Raw genomic sequence first — 24,793 nt, 5'->3', positions numbered from 1 at the left:
ACTGCCACTCTGCAGAGAACCTTGCATGGCTACTGCTAGTTCAGGGCTACCAATTCCACGCTTAGTCTCCAAATTACTGCTGCCTCTGAGGTCCAAAACCAAGTCATTCCTGTTACCATTCAGATTCCTTTGCAGAACTTCTTCCTGCAGGATTTGAGTGCTCACGTGGAACATGCTGGGTCTTTACGTTGGTTTTAGTCCTAGAATGAATCGGCAAACAAAATGGGAAATCTGAGTGCACAGTGAAGCACTGGGACAGCAAGACAGGAGTTCCAGGATTTTCTTTACAGCCCTACAGACTCCACAGAATTTAAATCCAGCTCAAACAGCAACACTGTTGGAATAGGATAGTGTAAAAAACAGAGGGGATAGGAGGGCTTCCAGTTATAAGCCCCACTTTCAAATTGCTAGAAAGACTTGGGTCAGTCATTCCAAGTCAATAACCTAAGACCCCTAGCGCACAGCTTCACCAAAGGAAAGAATTCTGCTCTTGTCTTTTGCTCCTCTTCTTTGGCTCTGGCCCCAGTACAGCACTGCCGTCTAGCTCCCATGATCTGGCATGTAGAGACAGGAAATCGGAGAGGCACTGCACTATTGGGAACATAAGTGGTGCCAGCACAGTGGCAAAGAAGCAGGAGGTGACAGGTCTCCTCTGTAACCCCCCCATGACTACACTCAACAAATCCATGTGGACAATCACATCCATGCCACAGAGAAGGAAAAGATTCACCCCCCCCGCCCCCCCCCCCCCAAAAAAAAAAAAAAGATAAAAATCTTCTGAACACTGAAAGAGGAACTGGGAAATTTTGTGCCATTTTCCTTCACACTGCTAGCTCATTGAGGTTACTGAGTGCAAGGCAGGGATGGTAGATGGACCACAGATGTTCTACATGGCATGCACCACTGGATGTCAAAGATACAACATCAGAAAAACAACAGGAACTGTAACAACACTTAAGAGTTTAAGAGTGCTGTTACTGCTAGCCCTGCACCTTTGACACTTGCCAGGGATGGCACAGTGTGAAGGAACCGTAGCGATCACCAGATGAAGCAGAAGAGAGATCCAGCCACTCAGAAAGCACTTATGATACAAAAGATCTCTTTTTTTGTGCACGCAGGCAATTTTTTTCCATCACCTTGCCAGCATCTATGAAGGCTACAGAAGTCATTCTCATGCATACAGCACGTGCTGCACCATCACCCATGAACTGGGACAGTCCGGTCCAGAGCCACTGAATCCTTCAGGCGAGGTGCCTCCTCCAGTGCTGTGCCCAAAGCCCGGTCAGCACTGAATCCACATCAGGTTGCAACTTACATTCTGTCAATCAGATCGACTGTAAGAAATGCTCTTTAACTCATTAAGACAAGGAGGGAATTCCACTAACTTAAACGAATCCACTTCTAAAAAGACATTAAATCAGTATTGCTTGTGTCTAAGTACGGCTGGCAAAGGTTTCTGAAAACAGGCCATCTTGGCAACAGGCATTGTTCCTCCTAGCATGAGAGCACTTCATGGAGTTCAGAAAGTTACACAGGTAACTGTCTCTTATCCCGACACAGCCTATATGAGCAAAGAACCCCTCAGACGGTACAGTTTAAACCTGTCTCTTGCAAGGAACAAGCTACACCAGCAAAATAATCTTTTTTTTTTTTTTTTTTTTTAAATAATTTCATCTACCCTCCAGTTTCTGCTGGCACAGCTGAATGTGTTAGGAGAGTGATTTACGCACAACCCTCGCTGACATACCATTTTCTACTGCAGACTAAGCCGCAGTCATTAACTAAGAGAACTTCAGAGTAGGACGACTTTAAAGGAGCTCCCCAACCAGTTCAGAAATACATGTCAAGCAATTTTTAGAAGTACAGCAAACAAGTCCCTGATATTCTTTCCTTTACGAATAAGACTTGTCTTTCAAAAGGTTCAATTCAATCATTGTGGTCAATTTTGGAAAAGCACCATGTGACATTTAAGATTACACAAAACGAACAGTGCCAGAAGAGGGAGAAAAAATTTTAGGAGTAAACCATACAGCTTTATAGTCGAGGAATGCTGATTTGATACCTTAAAAACTCTCCAGGTAATATAAAAGCATATTTGCAGATATGCCAGCACCATAACAGCTCTGCTTATGGCCCACAAGCTGACAATGACAGAACAGTGAATAGGAAAACTTTATCTTTATTTAAGTTAAACACAGAAGTTCTCAAATCAGTCCGTGAGTTATGCTTGTGCGACCAAGGTAAGCAATTTTCCAAACACAGTAGGTTCAAAGCTGCAACTGTCCTACACGCATGACTCCTAAAATTATAAAAAATTATTTTTTTAGCAAATAATTGTATTTTTGTTATTTTCCTTACTCTGCTCTTACTTCTGATTCCAGAGGGTTTGTTTTCCCTTGCCCCAAATGACCCATTGCCACTACCACAAGCTAAAATTACACATGGCTGGCACACACACTGAGGAACATGAAGAATAATTTTTAATGTGATTTGCTTTTAAAGGCAAACCAGCAGTTACTGATCAGTTGACCTATTTCTACTCTAATTTACCATACTTAAACACACAACCCAAAAAGCCTTCCACAGAAATGAAAAACCACCTCAAAAACTGAACCGGAGTAGAGAAAGAGGTAAAGATGCCATTATTTACTAAATTGCTTGGGGGGAAGAAAATTGGTATTTAGAAATAAGATTAACTATAATAAAAAGAAGAAAAGAAAGGGAAAAGCTTATGGAAAAGATCCAGGTCATGAGGATGGTATTTCCAAATTTTTTAAAGCTGCAACACAACATTCCCAAGCTGAGAAAAACACGTTCCCTGTCCTCATAGCAACCCCACCACAGAGATGCCAGTGGCCGGTCCTATCTCCTCTTCCAGTTCTTCATGTCCCACACCTCCAAACCCAGAGACTGACTCCTCCAACCAAGCGCCAAGATTCCTGCACGTCTGAAGGAAGACTGGCAGAACTAACGACACTGCTTACAAAACATGTCCCTATGGATATTAGCAAAAGTGTCTATTTTAATAGTATCATTTATTTTCACCTATTTGTGCCCCCCCCCTTTTTTTTTTCCCAATAGTTTTTCCTTGAGCAGGCCATAGAAAGAGCCTAATAGTTTTCCCTTTTCTTTGCTGGCACAGATCCTGGTCCCAGTGCCAGGGCTGGCGAGATGCCTGTTGATTTCAGTGGGAAGAGGATCAGGCCCAGTCCTGCAGATGTTACTCATGCAAGTACTCAGCTCCACCCTTTGTTTCTCACATCACTCCATGCTCTACTACTTAAAAAACAGGGACAGACTGGAATGATGTAGCCCAGCATGCAGTGTTTGCCCTCTCATGCCTTCTCATTGTTAGTATGAGCTGCCCCTCAAAGCTCTTTGTCACCACTTGGCCAGAGACTGGTAACATGCAGCATTTCACACCTCCAGCTGCCAGCATCAGGCCATTTGCAAGCAGATCTTAGCGGAAGCCATGCACCATCGTCTGTCTTTGTCAAGGGCCATGGCTCTTCTGGCCTGTGGGAAAGTCAAAAGTCAACAAAGCCATCTCAAATATTGCGGCGTTTGCTTTTTTTTAAAAGCCCCAGTTCCTGGAGTCACGTATCTTCTTGAGAAACTTGGCTTTCATTTAAAAACTATTATTTCTGGGTTCCATAATTGCAGAGGATAGCCTGAAAATCTGGCTTCAGAGTTTCCCAGGAGGAAATAAAAAGCCAGTAAACAAATAAAAAGAACTGGAAGTTTTTCTTGGTTTGATGTCATTTGTTGATTCTTCTTAACATCACTATTTTAAGCAATTCTCTTTTTTTCTAATGTCTTGGCAAATTATTTTTGAATGCTTCAGAATGGCAGTTTGCTCTGAGCTAAATCCTGATTCAGACTGCCATCAATGAAGATTAAAAAAAAAAGTTTCTTCACTTGTTCGTCAGCATTATCCAATACTCATTAATTATATTTTTATATCTATTCTTTTATAGTAATGCTTTAAACTTCTTTATTGGATTAGAGACAAACCTAGTCCATTCCCAATCTAGAAAACCCTCAAGGCAACTAAGAGACTTGGATCTCATTTTATGCTTATAAAGCTTGTGTAGGAATTGTAAATATATACCTATGAGACACTCAAGATTGGGAAAGAAAAGCTGACTGTTGCCCCTTCACAACTGGACAATTTACAAATAAGTGTGTAATTGGGCTTTAGTTGCTGACCTGTGTAATGTGCACTATTTCAGTATTTGCAACTCAGAAAAAATGATCAGCTTGCATTATTTCAATACTGAAAACTGCTCTTCTCTAAGCAAAACTGAAACAGAAAAAAGGGACATATTTTATATATATATATATATATATACACATACACACAAACACTTTTTGGTTTTGGTTGTCCACGGCGCCCCCCCCCCCCCCCCCCTCCCCCCCTTCTGCCTTTAGGAGAGCAAGACATGCAGCTTGGACAACTGCAGATGTTTAAGAATACACCCTTACAATGCTTAAAGAAAAGGAAAGAAAGAGAGAGAACTGTGTTTGCTTAATGTCTACGTATTTTATGCACGTGGGCGCAAGAGCGTATTAGCTGTAACCCTCACTTTGCACTGTCGATTTAAAAAAATGATAGAGAGAAGAATGAGACTTTCAGTGCAGCTGGGTCAGCTCGTACCACAGATTCATATCTGGCACTGGCGTGGCCCAGCTGTGCAAAGTATCTTATGCCAATGTCACCACCCAGCTACTACAAACGAGGGCTACTGCGCAGTGGTAGCAATCTCTAGCAACAGGCTGCTGGGGCTGTAAATACTGCAGCCCTGTCTTGTCCCCAGCAACCCGGAACCATGCCTGGCTGAGAAAAGTTCCTGCTCGCAGACTGGCACCGACTAAGATGTGGATGTATCCCAGAATTTATGACCCTCTACACTTCTGGCTGCTGACAATAACCTTCCTCTTAAAGCAGCATACGATGGGATGGGCTGTTGGTGCCAGGCGCACCAGGGTGGAATTGCTTCCCCCACCCCCGGAATGAAATCCCATGTGTTTTCCTCTGTGTACTCAGCCCCGATAGCCATCCTTCTCCATGACTCGCCATCACAAAACAAGCTGACCACAGAGAAATACTCACAAGGAGCTACTGCACATTTCTTTACAGGCATTCGAGCCTGGACTCCTCAAAAGACACTCATTAAGGTCTCTGGATTGGCTTCTAACAAACTGTATCACCGTAACAAAATGAACATGCCATTTATTTCAATTTTTTGATGCCAGAGGTGAGGGGCAGGACGTTGCAGAAGAGATTTTCAGCTGCAAGGAATAAAACAATCTAACAAAAAATCCCACAACAGTGTAGCAAGCTTTGAGACAACGTAGATTTAATACATTTGACTCCAGGTCTAGTCCTGCCAGCCAAATAGGAAACCTACAAGTTATGCCGGGGAAGTCCAGGAAACTTAGGCTGAACTTTTCTGCCTACCCCTCCCAGCCTTCTGGGTTCTTGCTGAAGCTTTATGAATTTTAGGGAAAAACATACTTTGGTTTTGGTGCACAGATGAGTGAGACTCAAGAGCACATTTCTGAGAAAAATAATAGCAATATGCACTGTGCTAGCCCACCAGGCGATGGAAGAACCAGCAAGAGAGCTTAAGGAACCATGAAAATATTATAATATATGAAAATATTAAGATGTTGCAGACAGGGTGCCTCAGCTCAGGGAAAAGATGGGACAAGATATAAGTACCAGGAGAACACAGCGCTGTCAAGACTGACTCACATTCTATTGTGTTAACTGTAAAGCATGGACTTTTACTTAGGATTTTAATACAAACCAAACAAACCCAAGAATAAGTCATACAGAAATTTAAAATTACCAAGTCCTTTCCTTCTCATCTTTCCCCTAAGGACTTTGGGCCTAATTTAAGCATAAAAGGGATCTGAGGCATTGAGACTGTTTCTCAGTGGTGAAACTAGAATTTTGGGGCAAACCAAAACCAACTGATTCTTGTGGAAAATACCTGTTCCCTTTTAAAATGATAGCAAAAAGTACCTGTTTGGGGTATGCACAGACCCAGAAGAGTGATGTGTTTACAATGCAAAAAAATAACTTATCAATCCAAGCTGAGAAATCAGGAACTGTCAACTGACCTCACCACGACTGCACAAGGTACATTTTTCCCAAAGGCAAACAAACTTCAAAGAATTTTCAGATACTGCGTGTGAGTCTATTTTTTTTTTAATGATGACTTATTATGATGCAGTAATATGTGAATAATCTTTTCCTGGTTTGTTCTTGAATTTAAAACTTAATGAGATCAGAAAAAAAATCAGATCACTCATTTTTTCCATTCCCCCAGAGGACATTTTTAAGGGTTCTCTGGAAAATGCTTACATTCAACCCAAGTGTAGCCTTTCAACCAAACATTCCCTAGGATTAAGCTAGTATTCACAACATCACAGAGAAGATTTTGTAGCAAGTACAAAACCTTCCTCCTCTAAACTGCTCAGTCTTTGGTAGGTTCAAGTAGTAACAGTCTTGAGGACTTGAAGAACTGCAGGACTGTGCAGTTCTGCTAAAACCAGCAGAAAGTCCCAAGCAAACATGTGATAAAACCCTTCAAACTTTCCCCCCATTCTCTTTTTCTCCTTTTACATGGCTATGTTTCATATCATCCTGATTTTTCTATGCAGAGAAATCTGAGAGTGTGTTCTCCCACACATTCACATCATCTTTCAGATTACTTTTTTTCTTCTCTAGACGTTTTTCTGGGAATACGAACATAAGTAAGGACAGAACTCTTTACATCCACATGGAAAATTGGACTCCTGCTCTGATTTCTCCACAGTGGTTGGACTCAATGAAAATCTCAGTGAAAACAACCAGATTATTCTGGTGGAAACTTCAGAGAAAGAAAAAAAAAATGAATTAGGCTATCACTCCACTACAGAAATAGAACAGTGATGTATGTTTAGGCAGTGGCATTTTTCACCCAAGCATTAATAAGAATAATCAGCTTGAATATTCCACATATTCCTTAAGATCCTGATACCTCTTCCTGCAACTAGCTCTTCATTAAATTTAATGACTCCTTAAAACAGAAAAGAGAAAATGTCAATACCACCTGCTAGCATGAATGAAAGCTATCTAGGTAAACTGGGTCAAAAAAATTATACTGGAAACTTCCATAGCGAGTATTTTCTTGCACACACTCATGCACGCACAAAGGGAAAAAAAACCTCAACCTGTTTAAAGACAAATTCCTGTCTTCCCCTTACAGTCCTCCCCACCCCCCCAACCCAAAAATGTGATTTACCAGAAGGAGCTCATAATGCTGCTCTGGCTGAGAAAGTACACTGAGAACTTCACAGTGAGCCCAAAATAGCCTGAAAAGAGGAAATGGGTGGGGGTGAGGTTCTTTCTTCTGCTCACAAAGGGCTTCACCAGCCGATATAGATCAAGTAAAAACAGTCCTGACATACAGAGTGGCACTTGGTGACAGTCCTCCCCTCTTTTCCCAGTCTGGTCTATTTTAAGATCACATCACAGGAAACTTGGCAGCTACATGTTTCCGAAAGTTGCCCCTGCCACTTCCACAAGTTCAAATTGTTTGTAAGGGCACAGCTCACAGAAAATTCTGAGGGGACAAAAAAAAATACTGTCAGGCTACCGAAGGCAAGTCATTTAAAGAAAGAAGACAACTACTGGTAATTAAATAAAGCCAAAAACATGTTTGCTTTTCAGTACTGTACTACTGTTTTTCAAAGAAATGCAACATGTACATGAGCCATTCTAGTGCTGATACTACTTCTGATGGACGCTGTGTGTCTGCTCAAAGAAAGAAGCCTCTGTTTCAAGACATTCAGTTGTGTGGGTTGTATCCTCATCATTTTGTCATGGACTTTCTCTCACCTTCTTAACATTTTTCCAGAAAAATTTAACACTGTTAGTTACAAATTTAAAAAAGGATGTCTGTGTGAGTTATACACACTGACACAGAACCAGGAACAAAGAATGACATGGTTCTTGCATGTGAAACCTCAACTCTGATTTCAATCAAGCATGGAATAGGAGAAATGTTGACAGCATGGTCTGATGAGAGAAACTGATGGTAATTAAAATACTAACAAAAAACGCAAAAGCACATAAACATTGCTAATGCCTTCACCCTGCATTATAAAAATCAACCATACACACAAAAGCAGCGATAGAAGATGAAACAGGAGTTTTCTGAAACTAGGAAAATCAACAGTAAACATAACTGAGCAAAACTCTTAAAAAAACCCCATGTTTTATTATGTCATAACCATCGCTTTTATAAATGCCAAAGCTTTATGGTCCCCCTTGTTCAGAGAACTATGTTTCTGAGTAGTCTGGGCTCAAAAAAAACATTGAAAAAAAATATTCTGCAGGGGAAAGACACACTATTTAAACTCAATGGATTAAAACAGTCAGCCAGATGTTTACCTCCCCTTCCAGAAGGAATTTATTTCTGGATATGGGAAGACCATTCTCATCCCCAAAAGTCAATTTTGAGATACCTGTAAATAACTTAAAATACAGGTCCTCATGTTCAGTCTGTACACTAATGTCATTACTGGAACACCAGAAATCTTGAGTCGCAATCTAAAGCTATTAAAAAAAGAGAAAGATTAATACTGTCCATGAAGAAAGAGAGGAGGTGCAAGCCCTTGCCTCTTTATGATGTTTAAGACTATGCAAAAGCTTTCATGGAATTTCATGTTTGGTGTTTTGTATTTTAGTGACATCTGCTTCAAATGGAAGGCCACCAGAGGAAAGGTGTGTTAGATCTCTTGTTGCAGAACTCACTAACTTCTCCCATGCTGAGTATCACTGCCCCTTCATGCAAGGGCTCTGTTCAGCTTCCACACACAGTTACACAGATTAGCTTAAATTGCTGTAAATAACTCCTACTCGCTATTCTTGAGCCCTTTATTCCAGGCTGCTTTATATTCTTAAACTGTACCTGAGTCACCTTCACGTGTTATCCTCAGCACTCTGGGAAACTCAGGGTTTAGTAAACAGGTTAAGCAAATGAAAAGATTAGTCAATATTGTGCTTCAGATGGATGAAAGATGAGATTACACCAAAAACAAGTATATTAACAAAATTAAGACAGAAAGGCTTCCAGAACTTTTGCACTAATCTAAATAGCATGTACTGCACAAAAAGAAACCACCCCCAAGTTCTGTGCTTGAGTCTTTTTGACCCTGGTATTGAAGACCATTACGAATACTACCAGCTTATTGGGCAAACCGGGTTTTTGGTTGCCATACAGGCTAGATGATATGGATATTATGAGTTCCCTCTAACTGCGAGTAAAGTAATTGGAAAGAACAGAGATTAAGGGGGCGACTAGATAATAATATTAGTTATGGAAGACAGAGTAGCACAGTATACTAACATTTACTCCTCACCATGTTTTAATGTGTATCTCTACAGCAAACAGCATGAAATTCAATATACTTAAACACTCTTTTCACCCCTCGAAAGAAGAACTAAAGCAAGTTAAAGCAAGCTCAATTAAGACTGAATACTGACATTTAAGAAAGGCTCAAGATAACAGTTCTTCATTCATTTTTTGTGGTTTCCCTCGCCTCAAACAAACATGCTAGTGACACTAGCCCACGACAAGCCATCACCAGTTTGGACTCAAAGCTCACCAGGGAGAAAAACATTAGAAGCAATGTAATCCAACCAGCATGGCAATGGACAGAAAATCTACAGAGGCTTGGATGCGATCCGGTCTCTTCCATCCTTCTCCGTACCTCTGTCATATATCACTCCAACCCTCAGACCTTCATTTTCCACTCACCATGAGATTGGCCAGGATGGTTATTTCTCTGTAAAAGCACTTACAGACAACTGTAGAAAAATTCTGTACAAGAACTTATTCTTATGTCTTAAAAGCAACTCTTCACCTGAGCTGGCTTTCAGTCTTAGTTTCTCCATGTTATGCAGTCCCTCAGCAAGAACACGTTTAGGTCCTGGTAAGTATGCCATCATCTCAATACGAGAGGCATCATCCATCATCTTGGATTGCTACAAATCAGCATCCTCAGAAATAACAAGGGGAAAGGAAAGGATAGAATGATTTCTCCCCTGAAAATCAGTTCTGAATAACAGGGGAAATATCTTGGACTTAAATGTGATGGAGCAGAACAGAAACTGCCTAAGTTTTCAGACTGAAGAACTGCAAACCAACAGAACATGTCTGGTGCCAGTATCCCAAATAACCCGGCTCTCTAACGGCTTTCTGATGCAGTCTTTCAGCTGTGAGATAAAGTGGTTATTACAATAACTCCTTACACAAACAGAACCCACACAGCCACATGAGGAGCTGAAAAAGTTTTTCCAATTCAGTGTTTCAAAGTAAGGACCGCCCCACCCCCCACACCTCCCCAGGTTCCGCTGCATGGAGCAACGCAGCACCTATGAGTCCCTGTGGTGCCACAATGCAGCCCACGCACGTTGTGTGACCATAACTAATTAAAGTTTTGGTGGGTGTAAAAAGCAAAGGGTAAGCAGAGAAACAGGCACAGGGAGGTGAACCCACTGTCCTGAGCACCAGCTGAAGGCAGGTGGCAAAGCCAAGAAAAAAACCCATGGCTGTGTCTACGTGATTGTACAAGCCTGAGTTCTGGAGAAGCCATAAGGACAATGCATTCCTTGCCTTCAATATACAACACTCACTTGTTGCCTGTCCTTTCTCCCAAGCCATGCAGAATGCCATAGTATCGTCTCAGCTACCTGGATCGCCATCTCTTTTTTTTCTTTTTTCTTTTTTTTTTTTTAATGACACATGGTAATTTCATACAGTGGGCCACATTTTCAGTTCTCAGCATCCAGAAATGTTGAGCCTTCAAAGAGCTCAGCACTTTGCATGTCCTGAATATGTAATGACGTATTTAGAGATTTGCCTTGTTCAAAAATCTAACCTTGTTAACCTCTCTGGAGGTTACATCAATGCACACAATAAGAAGAGTTGTTGACACCTTCCCCCTCCTGTTAAAAAAGAAAACAGAGGCTTAAAATATTGTTCTAGTTTTTAATAACAATTCAAAGTTAAAAACCAAAACCTACATCTTTCCTGGAGCTCAAACAAGTGCCCCTTCCCAGTAAGTGCCAGTGAAACCCTCACAGGAATGCCACTGACTCGGTATAACTAACTTTTACAGTGTCTCTAACCTTTTGAGCCTCATAGCTAGCTCAAGGCATGCTCACAGCCATGTACCCTATCAGTATAGCATTCACACGTGTACACTTCTTTTTTTACATATATAGCAATTTTTCTATGGTACAAGGCTCCTTTTCAAAGATGCTCATCACTCTGTTTCCTGTTGACTACTCAGGAAGCAGTGGATCCTCATCATCTCTGGAAACAAGGCCATAGATGACTAGAGCTGAGCTGACACTCACTGAGATGGCATCTTCTGCTCAGTTACGGAAGTCGAAGTCTTCCAAAACCAAACAGTGGATCAGGGAAAGAACAGCTTTCAACACTGAAACATGAGGTACTGTGTCTACACAAAAACACTAAAAGAAAAAAATCCTAAAAATCTGCCTAATTTCAATATATTAGCAGACACATTTTAAAACCCAGCCTATTTTCTTAACAGAGATACGTCTTGATGAGATGAAGGACCTGTTCTGCAGTTAGGAAGGGTTTATCAAGAAGAAAATAGCCACTGTGATGAATGACAAGGAACACAGCATTCAGCCCACCAGCTCAGCCGCAGCGTGTGTCGGCAGGCCCTGCAGAGGTGGTGGTTAGCTGGAGGGGCACCCGCAGCACCACCAAGAGAAGGGGGAAGGCTGCCCTGGAGGACACCCGTGTGGGGAGGCTCCGCTCTTGGCAGGGGTGAGGGGCTGTGGGCAACCTGATGAGCAGGAATGCTCCTCGCTGAGCGGGGACTGAAATGGTGAAACACAATGCTGGCAGACAAGGAGTGAAGAAGAAAAACTGGCAAGCTAGGAAAGACACCTCCAGCATTTTGTGTAGGTAATGTCCACCTGCTCCTCTTTAGCCTGCCCGGTTTGGATCACAGGATGTTGATCTCCTCACAGAACGCGGCTGGTGAAACGGGGTCCTCACACAGGCTCAGCTGCTGGGGACCTTCTCCCCGCACATTATGGGGGCAGCGGGGAAGCACGGGGGTTTGGGCAGCTTTGAAGGGCTGGTTAGAAGGCTTCAATGTGGGGTTGTAGAGAAAGGGACTAATCAAAATGTTATGAAATACCTACGTTTTAATCAAATTATTACTTAATTAAACCATTAGGGGAGTTAATGTTTATTTATCACCAAGGTGATGGTTCAGCCCCCCCCCCCCCCTCTTTCCCTGAACCCAGAAAACAACGTTATTTCTTCCCCGCTCAATGGGGCAGCGCCTGCCAGCGCAGCCGGCGGGAGCCCGCAGGAGCAGCCCGGCGCCCACGCCCGGCCGAGGAAGCCCAAGGGCGGCGGGGCCGGGCGCTCCACCCGCCCGCGGCCAGCGCGGAGGCCGCTCCCCGGCGCCGGGGACACCTGCCGGCCACGGCCCGCCAGGGCGGGAGCGCCCCGCGGCCCCGGCCCCGCCGCCGCTGGCTTTTTCTGGAAACATGACAGCCGGCCTCGGGGAGCCGGGGAGGGGGGGTGGCGGCAGGACGCGAAGGCGGGACGTGGCGACGGTTGTTAAGGGAGTGACAACAGTGCGATCAACAGAGGGGCTGGTGCGCGGGGAGGTGTGATGCCCCGGGTTTTTATAGCCGCCTCATGATGTCAGCGAGCCGCGCTGGCCGCCGCGCACGGAAATAGCTGGGCCCTGCAAACGCGCGGCCGTAAATCCGTTGGCAGGCCCGCAGCGAACGGTTATTTTTGAACGGCCTGAGCAAGACAAAACTTGAATCGGGGGAAGAGTCGCAGATTTACAGCCACTTTAAGGTCAACCTGCTTCGCTACAGAAGGGTAAAAAGGCTTTTTAGCGCGCACGGGAGCATTCTGAATCGGGGAGCCTGGCCCGGCTGCCAGTGCGCCCCTCCAGCCCCGTCCCGCCGGTCCCAACGCCCCTCTGCGGGCAGCAGCTGCAGCTCCGGGAGCGGGAGCAGCGCGGGCAGCCGCCCCGCCCGCAGAGCCGCCCCCCATGCCCGCAGCCTGCGCGCCTGGCCCCGCGGCCGCTCGCCCTCCCACGCGGCCGGCCCTGCCCCGCAGGCACAGCTCGCCAGCCCTCTGGCCAGAGCAGGCGCTAGACACCGGCTGCGGGCTTCCCAGCTCCGCTCTCGAAATCCAGCGCTACTCCCACTCCGAAAGCTGCTTCACCTGTTCAAATCGGGCCCTCTGGCCAACGCCTCTGAACCTGGATGGCGAGGACCAGCAAGGAAGCCCAGCTGGCTTAAACCTCATGCTGCCACACTGTGCCTTAGAAAAGAAGAAAGATGTGGGATCCTCTCATTGCAAAAATTAACGTGCTGAACTACAGCAAAAGCCTTGACAATCAAACTTCTGTTCTGACAAAGCAGTTAACAACAATCTCCTACACTGCTGTGGCAAGGCCCTGAGTCATGTTCCATTTGCTCTGGTTTTTTTTTTCTTGTTAAAAAGGAAAAAAAAGGAAAGAATTAGGAATGTTTACGAAGCTTTCAGAAGAGCAAATGATCGGGTACCTTTAAAAAATAACAGTATTTCAATGCAAATACAAACTTATCATAAGCTTCCTGAAGCGCACACAGCATAAAGGCAGTATCACTGCAGAGAAGGTATCTGCTTTCAAGGGGATTTGCATTCTCATTGAATGCTGGACGAGGTCCAGACCAGCCGGAGGATAACCACCCTCTAACCTCCCTGCGGAGACTTAGAGAGACGAGACTGAAGCAGTATCATTTCTGACAGAAATCAAATCCTAGCTACTGCACTGCTGGGAACACTACAGACAAGAAGAACAAAAAATAGGCAGGAATTGGAATTAATTCTATGGAGCTCAGTTAGAGAATACCTTATCAAAGGACCTGATACAGGAACACATTATATATTTACTAAATGCATGCAAAAGTTAAGTGTCTGCTACCATAAAATTAAATTTTAACAAATGGGAATGTGCAAATGTTAAAGCTGCCCAATTATAAAATTGGTTACGTGCTCAGGTTAACTAAGCTAAATCATCTAAATGTCTAGTCAAATCGTATATAAAACCATGGAGAGCATTCAAAAAATACAATTTGTTCAAATTTCCATCAGTTTGTATTTCAGCACTAGCATCTCAGAGGACAGCATAATTCCTAGCAATATGACTCCAAAGATTCAAAACCAAGTGACCTTCACGGAAGCTTATGAATATTACGATATTGCATTATGGGTGCTGGGTACACATTCAGTACTCCCTTCCTGATGTAACACACCCAGAGACATACACGGCAAAATCCCAGGATAGACTGCTGAACAGCTTCTAGGTATTTCCTATCTTGCCATACTCATGCTGCTGTGGTGATAGAAACCTTTGAGTAGCCACACAGCAAACTGGATCAGAACAGTAAGTGATTTCTGAGCACCAGCAAAGCAGACGAGGCAGAACAGGAACGGGAACAAAGTGATTGCACAAGGTAGCAACCACTCAGTTTTGCCAATATGGCCAATATTCTCTACTGTTTTCAGGGGCAGTGAGCTCTAGATTGTTCCAAAAGTAGCAGCTTCTGAACTGTGTTGGGCCTACAAAGACCCTTAGGCATAGCTGGACTGTTTGTGAAAATATGTCTAGACTAAAGAAAATGTAATGTTTTAAAATGTCCTTGTTGGCCCATTTTAGCTGTAATACTAGCAACCCAGATCATGGATATGCCAAACCCAAATGACAGTCAGATATAAAATTGCAGCATTGCAAAAACATTAGATGCAATTTATTTTTCAACTGATACCTTAATTTGTACTTCTTTAAGTCACAGTTTAAAATACTTCCGACTAGAATCTTGGTTTTGCTGCATTGTAGCATTTGTAGCAGAAATATTAAGATTGTTCTGAAGAACGTATGAACAGAAATGCCTGTCAGTAAAAACACCACAAAAGGCAACAGAGCAAAGTTACAAAAAAAAACAACCCCAAAACATTTTGATAACCATGGACAGGACTGACAGCCATCAAACAGGTAAGCACCAAGGACTGTGGTGTTCGCATTAGGACCAGGAAGCTTGTGCCTTAGGAAACCTGCAGTGCAGATTAGCAGAAGACCTGTGCCCTGACAGAAGGAGGATAGCAGCGGGCTGAACCATGCTATACATGCCATTCCTTTTCCTGCTCTCCCAGCAGGGAAGCAGGCTGCAGCCATAAAGACACCCACAGAGGGCAAACCTAGGCAACAGGCAGCAAACTAAGATTCACCTAGGCTAAGTTAAGCAAGCTTCGGAAGCAAAAGGACACACCATAATAACGTGCCTGACTGCCAAAGGAAAGAGATTTACCCCCAAAACAGGGCACTGCAGATGCAGAAGTCAAGCAACATGAGAACTTGGTGCATGATGTCCCTTGTCCTCCAGGGGCATGCAACTGATCCTGGCCAGATCACTCTTGGACAGCATCTCTTTGAACTTAAAAGCATGGGGGTGTTGTGTGAGAGCAGGCATGAAACTGATAAGAGAACAAGTGTGGGACAAATTGAGTTTGGTTTACAACAGGTATCACCTTCCCTTTCCATAACATCTCACTGAAGGGGTTTTTTTGCATTAATTTTCTTGTTGCTATGTGTTATGATTAAAGCTGAGATTCTCAGATAATCATTAGAACCTCAGAGCTGAAACTTGCAGAAAACCATGGAATGTACAATAAAATCGCAAGAACTAGCAGGCAATACTACAAATAAAACATTTTCACATAAGCTAGCACATAAAAAAGGGCAAGCCGGTGATGGAGAACCCCACTGCTGTTTATTTTACCTAGTTAACAATTTTTAAAGTACAATTTGCTCTATAAGAGTGTTTTAGGTGTATTTTCTAAAAAAAACCAAACAAAACACTTTCTTCCCTGTTTTTAAATGCCCTCCTGGTTCTCCAGGAGAAGCTCCATCAGCAGTACAAGTTACACTAGGCTTAGGGTCTGAATGTATTTTAATATTTGCATAGAGACAAACTTTGCTGAAGACAGAGGGGAAGGAATATTCAGTAATTGTAGCCTGCCTCTAAAAATGGGACAGATTTACCAGAGGGGACATCAAGGGACCTGTCAGTGTTAGTGCTTTGCCATCACATGTCTGTGTGGGTTCTTTCTCTGCCACCACATCCACACAAAGCTAGGGGATGTTTGCCAAGGGAAGGCAACTCTTCATCCGATACAGAATTCAGGAGGTAATGTAGTTTACTGATAGTATTTGTGCCAAACATTAGGAAAGGCAAGAAAAGGAAAAATAGAAAGGAACAGGGCGATCTTGTAGAAGAAACAACCTGAAGCTATTCTAGATGTGCAGTTTCCTCCCAGAATTAAAGGAAGCAAAAACATGAAGGTAAATTGATTTTTATGCTGAAATGAATTGCTCTCATGGATTGTAGGGAGTGTGTGTGAGTGTCACATCAATACAGCTACAACTAGGTAGCCACCCTGCTAATGCTATACTGGGAACCCTCCCAGTACAGACTAGCTCCAAGATTTGGTCTGTTGTTTCTGCACAAGTACACTGGGTTCAGTTATAGGTGTGATTCTTACCGAAACACTTTACACCAGCACAGCCTGTAATACAGACACATCTACAGTGGTATAGAAGTTTCTCTGTGATGCTGCTATAGTTAATCCTGCATGGGAATACTGTGATACTGGGTAGAGTACACCACATCAGTACTGAAATCAAACTATTGCACATTATTTTCAAAAGAATTTGCTGCTGCAGTGCTGCAGAGTGCCTGCTTCTCAGTGCTGGCTGCTCTTCGATCACCAGTTGCTGTTTTCTGGGATTTATGACCGAAAGGATTAAAACCAAAGAAAACTAAAATAGGTCTTTGAAGGATATTAATAGCTCCTTCAAGCTCTGTCACATTCTGCATCTTACTACAGAAAAATATTAAGGTCACAGATACAGCTTTCTCAATTTAAACATTTTTTCTAAAAAGTAAATTTTAATTCATTATTCAAATATTCAATATCCCAAACGCAACCATCCATGCCAATGGTAACTGCGTGATCATTTTCTCCATTTGCACATATATTTAAAGAGGACTGAAAATCTGGGCCATTGCAAATGTATGTGCATGCCACTGTTTTGCAAACATAGGGCTAATGCCCTGGAAATATTCAAATGCCCAACGGCATCAGTGGGAATTGAGGGCTCTCAGCATTTGGCAGAACTGAGCCCTTCTTATGTGTGGATATAAACACATTTGCTTGCACACAGAAAGGTTTTCAATAAAACGCAGATGGTGGACAATAATTTTCTATTCATCTGGACATTCTGGGAGATGACATTACTGAATATAGTTTTAACATTATATATTTACATTATAAATTAAGATTTGCTAGTTCATTCAAACAGAGTTCATTTATTTTCTAAAGATTCTGGTTCTTAGCAAGTGAAGAAAACACATTCCCAGCCAGCAGAGCAATCATAATATTAACTCTCTTACACTTGCAGATAACCTTTATGGAAGCTTTACCTATTTATATCACAGCCACGAAAACATCCAAGAAGCATATTAATTAATAGAGATAATAAAAAATAAAGCCTTCAGTCATGTGTTCCATTCAATCACTTCTACCATATATTTTTAAAATTAACAAAATACATCTACAGTTTGCTGGGGAATTATTTTAAGGTCCTGGTGTCCCTTAGAATCTCTTCTCACGTCTTTAGATGTCTGCCTTTCACTCGCGCGGACTGAAATGTCTAGACATCCAAATTAAGGAGTGACCAATCACCGACAAACTGATCTCTCTGCGTACAAGGTCAGCACTACAGAGGCGCACACGCATGCACACACGCATACTGGCAGCAGGCACTGTGCAGGAGACCTTTATTTGTGCACAAAAATATTGATGTTGCTAAGTGATACGCAGGCGGTCACTAGCCCTAAGTCTTTGTGTTTGTTTATTACTGTGTCTTCTTTCCCGAGTAAACAATGCAATGGTGATGCAGAGATGGAAGAACCTGTCTAAATTAAACCAGCTATGGGACCTAATTTATTATGTCTGTATGATATCAGCCTCTTACTTCTTTTCCTGATTTTGTTTTGTTAAATCAGAAGGAAAAAATTTAGGAGGAACTTGAAAACACACATGTCCTGAATGGTCCCAATCATTCTACTTTCTTTCAGTTAAATTATAAAAACAATTAATTTGCAAAGTTCCTTCTGCATCTTAAGCTTGCTGGCACCAGATTTAAGGAAAATTTTCTGAAGTTAAAATAATGGTCTTGTATTAAATTCATATGTCCAGTCAATTGGAATAAGGGGCAACCTGAAAATAGTATCTTATGATACCACATAATAAGCATAAGGATACACTTTTATTATCTAAAAATTCAGTCCAGTTCTATTCAGTTCTAGAATCCAAGTTTCTATTTTAAAAAATCTTTTAAAAATCCCCCCCCGAAACACACACACACACACCCCTTTTTAAAGTCACCCCAGATTTTAAAAACTATCTTTGGTGGTACTAGGAGTATGTTTCTGGAAACAAGTGTTCATGACAGGGGTCCCATTTGGAGTTTTCGAAATAAATTGAGTTACTTGACTTCAGGGATGGCAGAGCATGTAGAAGCTGAGTTTCCATAACCACCTCCCTTGGCTAGCCTTCAAGGCTTCTGGGGTACCACCCCAGAAGTGCTGCAGACCCTCAGGCTTGTGAGCCCTCTTGCTCTGATACAGCACCCGAGGTGAGGTGCCCAGGTAAGATCCTGGGGAGCCCTGCAAATGCGGGTCCCCAGAGGTCACCATGCTGTCCGCAAGCACGCTGTGAGGAAATCAGCCCAGTCTCCTCCTGGAAGTTTCCAGATTTCCAGAAATTTTTACGGTCAGTAAGGCAGTTCATTAGATTGCAAATCCTTTTTTCAACAGAAAAATATTTCATAGAGCTCCTAACAGAGATGCCATTGGAGTAAGGCCACTCTCCCCGTCACCTACGTGTACCACTACTGACACCTGGAACTATTACTTACACAGAACATATTATTAGGAAAACAGTAAGTGTACTTTGACTTGATTTGATTTGATTTTAGCAGTGAGATACAAAAATAAGTACTTATGGCAACTGCCTGTGGCAAGCACAGCTTGAAGAACATTTCAGAACCTTTTACACCCTACTGGAACAGCAAAAGCTTGCCCAGCAATGTAAAGTTGAAAATACACTGGGAACTGATGTAAAACAGTAATTCAGGTAACTTGGTTTTGGTTTCGCTCTAGGTTACTGCAAGTCCTGTAATAAATTACAAGAGAGGCATAAACATCTAGATTTAATTGTCATGTACATACAAGTTCCTCCCAAACTCTGTTTCTCTCTTTCTCACTGAAACAACAGCAAGTTTACAAATGCAGTATTCTGCTGAGTGACTACTTTTTGGAAGTCTTGATACATAACAGTACCCAAAGCAGTGCTGCTCCAAACTATCTTCCATTCAGTCCGCCGAATCTGACACGGCAGCAATTGGTCCGGCAGGAAACTGAAGGGACAGGGCAGCTTGGTCCCTTCCTCCCTCCATCGGTAATTTGCTGGATGAGTCACTGGCCCTGTCTCAGTTTTTCCATCTGTACAATGTTAGTAGTAATGATACCTTCCAAGCAAAAAGTGCTGCTTTAAATTCCAGAGATCAAAGACTAGAAATATTCCTGTTCTGGACAAAAGCAATACTTTGCCTTATTCTTAAGCTGCTTGCATGGCCAGCACTGGGAGCAGAGTGTTCCTGAAGTAATCATGAGGTAAATGTATTAACCCTTATGCACCAAATCAATACTTTCCATTAAAGCATTATTTCTGCAGAGGTACTCTGGACACACACTTCAGTTGTAGGGTGAGGAAAGAAGAGGTAAATGAGGAATAAATAGAACACGTTTTCCTCAGAAAAGCTGTATATTAATTAAAAATATTATTTTCCAACAGACTTTTATTTGTAGCAAGAACTGAGATGCTGCAGACAAGAGGCCTTAACAGCAATGGCACTACTTCAAAGGACCTGACTTGCCTTCAACTACAATGTGACCTCTCAGGCAATCAACACACCCTGTGAAAAGCACATAGCTTAACTACGCATGAACTTATTTATTTTACTACTTCTTCCTCTTTTCTTAAAATGTGCTTTACATCTCACTAAAATTCCAATTGTCCCACTGAAAGCTCATGCTTTTGACTTTGCCTGTCTAGAGGAGAAAGTGTATTCACAAATAAACTTTACAGTATAGAAAAATGACAATGAAGAAATATCAAGTCAGACAAGTATAACTAGAAACTCAGACGTAAAGGATTCAAATATTTGAAAAGATGTCTTGATAGGTATATTCCCACCTCATTCTAAGCAAATAAGATTAGCACGTATTACTGAGAAGTTTATGCCTCAGTAGAAGGCCCTAATTATATTTCACACTGCTCTGAAGATTCCTGTAATATACACACAACTTTAATGTGGAACTTTATACTCTATTTATAGCACATAGTCTCTTTTTGATATTATTACTTTTCTATGAAAGTTCCTTTGAAGTCAGGTAATTACCTTAAGCAAAATATTTAGCCTGTTGTGAGAACTGAACTATGAGATTTGTGTAGAACAAGTCAGTCATCATGTAGCCCAGCATAAAGGTTTCTGAGCCAAAAGTAGGGATGGAAACACTTATTGCAAAGACAAATCCAAGAATGCATTTTAAAAGTAATTTCATAGGAGACCTGATAAATCTGTATAGTACTACATCTTGCTTCATGCATGCCCCTAAAAACTATTTGAGCTAAGCGCTAAAGAGTGTAGAATTATTTCATTACTAGTTACTATCCTTAGTAAAGCCACAGCTTTAGGTTACCACAGACATGGCCAGAGTCAGGCTTAACTGCGAAGAGGTCAGGGGGAGTTACTGAAGAGGCTAATAATGATCTGCAGTAACTTTTCCCCAACCAGAAATGTTGCATCATTAAAGACTTGTAAATGCGGATTCTTCTCATGCTAGAAGAAAGTGTGTCTCTTTCTCCACAAAGCTATGAATCTCTTTAGTGAGATAACTGACATGGCTACTGTATATCAATATACAAGGTTATTTCCTTTTTATATTGCATTCTGATCTAGGAATGAGCCATGGCCATTTTGTGTCTGACAGCAACATTTTCATGAAAAGTCACCTGTAGTGAGAAGTCACCAGCAGATCCCCCCTTTACCTCCTCAGGCACAGTTCCCTGAAAATACCTAAAAGTACAGGATGTTAAAACACCATCCCATATGGATCCGCAGTTTGTCATGTGTATGTTACCCTCATATGCAATTCATAATGTAACACATGAAACCACAACTTCAAGACGTAACAGAGCCATACATACACATGCATGTGCACACACGTACACACAAAAGGTGAGTCAGCCGATACAGCACCACAAAACCAGTTTATTATAATTTTTCACAGATGGAATAAATTCACCTGGTTTACTGCATCCAGACAGGTTTCCCCAACTGCATGCACTCCAATAATTGAGAATTGAATCCGCTGTTTCTATTGTATTTTTTGCCTAAGCAAAAGTCTGGCTTCTTATTAAGAATGCTTAATAAAACCAACACACATTCAAAACAGTCAGCACGGAGTGTTGCAATTAGATGCTTGCACAGTGCTTCCCTCTATGCCTACATGCAAATATTTTTCATCTTATACAGACTTTCAGAAACTTCGTCATGTCGCTGCAGTAAGAGACACCTCCTTTTACTTCATGTGAGATGTCAGGCCATCTATTGCATATCACCATTACTTTATAGAATAAAACAAAATTATTTGTAAATTGCCTAAAAATTTAAAGTTCCCACACCCGGTGGGACCTCATTACAGCCTAACTGAAGAAACACTGATGCTGCAGCTTCATCCCCCAAAAATAAGGGGTGGAGGAGAGACTAGGAGTAAAAAGGCAGATGAGATATGAGTCAATAAGGAGGTAAAAAGCTGGAAGACCCACATCTAAGATTACTGAGGTATCTACATCGATTATATGAAACATTTTCCTTTACTGAATATAGAAAAATTGCTGAATATGGTTTTTTTTTTGGGGGGGTGGGGGGGGCCAGGGAACTGTTTGGACTAATAAGGGCAATCATAGGCAAGGCAGGCTTACAATTAATCTCCATCAAGTTAGTCAGATGCATAATTCACTAATTGCTGTGGGATTCTTTACATAAAGTTAGAGTCTACAGAGTCTACAGAGTGCTGCCTGCTCTCAGCACAAGTCCTTCCATCTGAGTGAACGATGCTCAGTGGTTTATAGGAGGCGCTCCTCCAGCTTGTAAAATCAGCTGCACATAACTTCGTAACATCTGGAATTCTCTGTCTTCATACTCTTTCTTCCCAGAGCAACCTACTGAAGGGACTACAGCATATACCTGAAAGAAACCACATTGGCAGGAGGAAACTTTAGGAGGGAATACGAGGAAAAGGAGGAAGGCTCTGAATCACAGGCTTACAGAAGGGTTCAGGCTGGAAGGGACCTCTGGAGGTCATCTCATCCAACCCACTGCTCAAGCTGGGCCGCTCAGAGCTGGTTGCTCAGGGCCACATCTCTCTCCTTCCAGCCTTGCTCTGGTGAGGGAAAGGCTCTGTTCAAGGGGAGTAACTGTGGCTGTCTCACCTCACCCTGGGAATCCCACAGGACACAGTCCTTTTCTAAACCACAGCCTATTTTTTATAAAACATTGAACCTTTCTGTAAAGGCTTCCAGTCAGAGCCTGGTGGCATTTGACATCACTTTTCTGATGCCACTGCCTGACAAAGGCGGCTTCCATTTTGTCAGAGCAAAGCTCCCACTACTGTATCCTACCCTGCAAGCACAGCAAAATGTCTCTACCAGAAGTGAGTATGCAAACAAATAAAAAAATGTTGAAAAAATATTCAGTGTGAAGAAAAGCCACACCCGTCATCTAGGTCCGTCCAAGCCTGTCTTTTCACCATACTTCGAATGTTGCAGGTTTGTTGGATTATTAATTGCAAATTTGTCTGTGTGAGTATCCTACACATTCATCACAGTCTTTATAAAGATACTCTTTGCAAATGCCTTGAGGTCACACTTAAAACCATGGTGTGAACTATGCCAGACATCAAGTTTGTAAAAGAGTTTCTTCCAGGACCATGCGTGATGTCTGCCTCTCTGTGCAAAGCAATTCAGGAATGAGGTGCAACTACAGCAGGCCTTTCCCGGATGCTTCGCAGCCGCCTCGCCTCCTCTCGGTCACAGCTGATTCCCATAAAATGGCACGGCACAATTTAATCTGAGCTTAATCTGAGATTTTAAATGATGACTCCTTTACTGACGCAAAAGTCTGCCAGCACACTGCCTCACTACACATCTCTCACAATCCACTTCTCTCATGGAGCGTCTTTGCAATTTTCGCTGAATCAAAACATTGCCCATCTCTCCCTGCTGACAGCAAAGCGCTGTTTCTTTGCAGCTCTTCTGCAAAACAAAGTTGCAGTAACTTGAAAATAAAGGTAGTCTTGGGTTGTGCCATCTACCTGAAACACCTGAAACACGGAAATGGGAAGAAGTTGAAAATGAAAGAAAAAGAAGACATAAATGAAGAGTATGTTTTGGTTTAAGATCTTTCAGCTCTGAATGGTTGTCAGTGCTACTAATGTTTTGGTTTAAATCAGTCTTAAACCAGACTTTGCCTAAATCTTTAGGAAGAAATTTAAACAGAAATGGAAAATTAACGCTGGTTCAATCAGTACAACCCCTCCATTACATAGAATCACCATTATCAAGTTGGAAAAAGAAGAAAGAAAATTACATTTCTGGTAGCCATGCATGAAGTCGGAGAGAAAAACAACCTCTTGCCGAAAACTGAGTAAAGGCTTCCCCTTCTTTTCACTTTTGGTTTCTACCACTTTGTCTGCCCGAGCCAATATTTCAGCTCCCTGTCTGGGAGCGTTCCATGCAGAAGCTGCTGTGTTGGATGCGTCCCTGCCTGTCCACTGCCGGGGAGAAAACAGTTAAGTAGCAAAGCGACAAGAGAGGCAGCAGCCTCTGGCAGCCATGGGAACAACAGTTTCTACAGACTAGAGGCTGAAATTTCAGAGGGAAATAATCCCAGCCGCTGTAGCCAGGTCAGAGAGGGGGGCCCCAATGGCACTGGCTTGAGTTTTAAGGCAAAATGTTACTGTAGACGTGCATGGACCTGACTTTACCATCCTCTGAAGGGCCATAATAATGACAGCCACATACCTGCAAGAGGTAATAAAGCAAAGCAGGAATTCTGCCTGCACAAAATGTAAACATCAAAACAGATGGCGCAGTTATGTTAATCAGTTAATGTTTGCAGAGTGCTTTGAAGATGCAAAGCACTGTAAAGGTACTAAATACTTACAGTCTTGTCTAGACATCATCAGGCTCATTTTTAGATTGCAACCTTTTCAGGCCAAACAGTGCCTCTCTGTATATGTTTGCACTGTGCCTCCTGTAACGGGCTCCAACCTCGGGATGTGTTCGTAAGGGAGGAGTAACATAGGAGGAGTTCCTAGAGGTGAAAAGCACAAGCCAACAGACCCTGCTAAAGCAGCATGAGCTAGCACAGCAGAAAATAAAGCTAAGTATCATCCAGGAATCATATAGAATACAAAATGTACTATACTAGAATCAAAATAAACACATGGCTTTTGTGCAGTGCAATATGTAAAATGCACGTTCAA

The 24,793-nt window shown here is 42.4% G+C and overlaps 1 protein-coding gene and 1 long non-coding RNA gene across 4 annotated transcripts in view; one reads left to right on the top strand and one right to left on the bottom strand.

The window, feature by feature from the left end:
• Positions 1-24,793, bottom strand: part of LDLRAD4 (low density lipoprotein receptor class A domain containing 4) — a 212,670-nt gene that overhangs the window by 48,776 nt on the left and 139,101 nt on the right. The gene's annotated exons all lie outside the window — the stretch shown is intronic.
• The window catches only part of LOC308059997, a 30,519-nt gene continuing 6,456 nt past the window's right edge, over positions 731-24,793 (top strand). The window contains exon 1 of the long non-coding RNA XR_013926548.1: positions 731-24,096. This is a non-coding gene — a long non-coding RNA (uncharacterized lncRNA). The remainder of the gene's footprint in view (positions 24,097-24,793) is intronic.

This window comes from Falco punctatus (genome assembly GCF_963210335.1).
Source record: "Falco punctatus genome assembly, chromosome: 3".
In the NCBI taxonomy this organism is placed as follows: domain Eukaryota; kingdom Metazoa; phylum Chordata; class Aves; order Falconiformes; family Falconidae; genus Falco; species Falco punctatus.
The sequence above is the reverse complement of the archived record's forward strand: the minus strand, read 5'-3'. Positions and strand labels throughout refer to the sequence as shown.